The 3774-nt window shown below is 34.2% G+C and overlaps 1 pseudogene; it reads left to right on the top strand.

The window, feature by feature from the left end:
- Nucleotides 1-940: 940 nt before the first annotated feature.
- LOC137623842 (neuroparsin-A-like) overlaps nucleotides 941-3774 on the top strand; it is a 6307-nt pseudogene continuing 3473 nt past the window's right edge.

Genomic DNA, 3774 nt, shown 5'->3' with positions numbered 1-3774 from the left:
TTATATTCTAGATTTTGCACCAGAAAAAATTCGTTCATGAGAGAGAGAGAGAGAGAGAGAGAGAGAGAGAGAGAGAGAGAGAGAGAGAGAGAGAGAGATTTTCACTATTTTTTGTTTATATTTAGGAAAGTTCTTTGATTCAAAATTTGATTTAAAATAGCCTACAGGGAATAGGGATTTAAATAGATATCAGGGATTTTTTTTTTTTTCCTCAGTGGTCAAGCACACGAAATTAAGCTCTGGTGTATCTTGGTGTATCGGTGGGCTAAGTCACGTATCGAACGGGTCCGGGCCACATGCACCTAAAACCTTTCAAGAGACATTATGATGATTCCTCCGGAAGTGGGTGGGTTGTTGCGTCCTAGAAGGGCATAGCATATTCTGCTCTTAGAGTTGATTCTTCGTTCGCTTAATGTTATATGTCCTCCCATAACACAATTGAATGTTGCTGGCTAAAAGGATATATAGAAGTATGTTCATAGAGTTTATATTTCCTACTGTTCACCATTATACTTCAGTTTTAACTACTATGGACTCTGTTTTTCGCCATTATTGGATTCTGCGTTTTTAAACGTAATTATTGTTTAAGCTTGCAAAAAATCACACCGAACATGTAAATGAAGATTGATTGGAATTTAATGAGGGCGTTAACCCTTTCATGGAAATATGATTATATTACATTTAAGGGTACGTGTGGGCTATCATTTCGCGTCCTTTGATGGACGGGAGCTTACGGGTTATCGGAACTGCTGTTAAAGTGATGCTTGATACATTAAGCCTTTTAAACCAGAGGAATTATTGACGATGGGCAGACGTCTCCACCATTAATTTATTCTGGGAAATGGCTCGTAAATCAAGCTTTTATGACAGGTTTGTACCGATAAAGAACAGGGTTTTTATACCTTTTTTTTTTCGATTCCGGACAATGGAAAGGCAGGGACATGCTTGGTTAATAACCTCAGGCATTGGTTTGAAGCATCATTTAACCTCTTGTCTTCAAGCAGACACCATGACGACGCTCAGAGGTCTCTTCTTTTCGGTGGTGCTTCTCAGCTTGGCGACAGGGTAAATAAACCGAACTTACATGGTATTCATATTTTTATAGAAATATTTTCTAAGTTCATATTCAGCTTGTGTTAGTTATTCGTCTGTTAAATCTTGCGTGTTGTTAAGAACATAAAGTAACATATCTTTTTCTGTTCGTTCGTATGTAGTCGCTCAGAAGTTTATTTGACTTTATTTAAGTTTTTATTCATTCACCATTTTTACCTTCATCAACGAAGTCGGGAGGAGGTTATGTTTTCGGCCTTGTTTGTCTGTTTGTGAATGAACAACTTCCTGACCGCAATTTTACTCATGGAGTAGTGAAACTTTCAGGAATTAGTTCTTTATGTTGAGACGTGGAAATTATTCAATTTTGAAAATGTTAGGTCAAAGTTCAAGGTCGAGAATATGCTACAGTGGTGGAGGTCTGCACTTGGAGTGATTTATTATAGTTTTTTCATATTGGTAGGAAGTTATGTTTTCGCCCCTGTTTGTTTGTTTGTGAACAATTTCCTGGTTACAATTTTACTCATAGAGTAGTGAAACTTTCAGGGATTAATTGTTAGGTTGAGATGTGGAAGTGATTCAATTTTGAAAGTCCTAGGTTAAAGGTCAAGGTACAGGTGATTCAATTTTGAAAGTCCTAGGTTAAAGGTCAAGGTCCAGAAATAAGCTGCCGTTGAGAAGGTCTGCACTCTTGAGTGCTTTTCTAGTTATAGTTTATTTATTTTTTTTTTATATTAACCTTTTAGGGATTAATTGTTATGTTGAGACGTAGAAATGATTCAATTTTGAAAGCCCTAGGTCAAAGATCAAGGTCAAGGTCAAGCAAAAGGTCGAGAATTAAGCTGCCGTAGCGGAGGTGTCCACTTTATGAGTGCTTTTCTAGTTATTGTAGTTTTCTTTTTTCATATTAACTTCTACTATTCATTATCCTTTTCTTCCATCCAATAGGAAGAGCCTGGCCGTGACCTGCGCATGTGAACATGCTAAATGCACTGTGATAGAGGAAGTTGACTGCCCCGTGGGAATATCACATGACCTCTGCCAGTGTTGCACAGTTTGCGCAGGGGTAAGTTTGGGCATACATGCCTTGTGGTCTGCATATTTGCGCTGGTCATTTTACGCTTAATTTGCCGGTAGAATAACTGAGGGTAAAGGCGAAGTATTTGAAAATTCTCTCTCTCTCTCTCTCTCTCTCTCTCTCTCTCTCTCTCTCTCTCTCTCTCTCTCTCTCTCTCTCTCTCTCTCTCTCTCTCTCTCATGAGTAAATGTGTATGTCAGTTTATAGAATGTTTTTAAAATTGCATTTTGGGGCATTGACCTTATGATGTGACACCAACCAGACTCTCAGAAGTGGGAAAGGAAAAAATACTGTTAATTATTTACTTTTTAATATATTATGTTGCAATCCCAATTATTCTTCATTCGATTCTTGACCCTTTTGATATAATCTGGTGAGACTGATTTAAAAGAAAATATAAACTAACTATTGAGGTGTCCATAGGGTATTAAATTTGTCTTGTAAGAAATGTGTTCCACTGTTTATTACATTAGCTACTACTATGATAATTATAATAACATTAATAATAATGATTGATGATAATTCTTATCGCGTGTGCTAGTCATCATAGAATATTTTGCTGACCTCATCCATAAATTTTGAGTTCAAATTGAATAATCAGTTTTCACGAATTGCTATGAGTAACCCAGCCATGAATATGCTTGATGGTGTCTTTAAAAATCCTATGTTTTCAACGCTCTTATTATGAAATTTGGTTATATATTTGACGTCGTCTTGGTTTAATCAGTTTCTACTCACATACCCCCTTGACCTGTGTTAGATTTATGGCACGTCCTTTTTAGCGATGCATTTCTGTTTATGATTTTATCAGCCTCGATTTTTATAAAAAAAAAAAAAATTCCAACTATTATAATGGTTTTTATTTCTCCTGATTAATATTTTCATACCTTTGAGATAATAGCATCACGGCTTTCAAGATAGTAGTCTTTGCATGATTTAGGTTCCAAATGCTAGAGTTATGGATGAAATCTGTGCTAGAAAAACTTCCCAGTGTTGCCTAAACTAAATCTCACTAGCAACAAAGTGAGACCCTGAGACAAATTGCATTCAGTAATGTACTTCCTTGCCATAAAAAGATTTCTCCTAAAAGCTCTACTACACATTTAGCTATACAATTGAGCTAATGTGTCTTTTTTTTCTATCTACAAAGACCTTTTATGCATACTATCTTTTTGTTCTTACAAGAAAAAAACATCTTGAAGTTATGCTAATATATGTATTAATTTCTGTAATATTTTCGCCATGCTATTTTTATAAATGCAATTAGCTGAGACACTCGATTAAAACAGATGATACTATTATTTTGCTTAATTTCACTATCATGATGTAACATCTCTCTTGACATTGTCCTTCCAACTTCTTTGATTATTTTCATATTTCACATCTTTTACAACTTTCATTTTCGCTTTTGCTTAACTCATCTTATTTACATTTCGGGTAATTCTAGTTCTATTTTATTATTATTATTATTATTATTATTATTATTATTATTATTATTATTATTATTGTTATTATTATTATTATTATTATTATTATTATTATTATTATTATTATTATCTGATATAAGCAATTAAGATTAATTCAATCAATAACTAACTACCAGCAAATTGAAAACAAAGGACCAAAAAAATAAAAAGACAAATATT

Source organism: Palaemon carinicauda, chromosome 30, assembly GCF_036898095.1.
Source record: "Palaemon carinicauda isolate YSFRI2023 chromosome 30, ASM3689809v2, whole genome shotgun sequence".
Taxonomy (NCBI): Eukaryota; Metazoa; Arthropoda; class Malacostraca; order Decapoda; family Palaemonidae; genus Palaemon; species Palaemon carinicauda.
The sequence above is the reverse complement of the archived record's forward strand: the minus strand, read 5'-3'. Positions and strand labels throughout refer to the sequence as shown.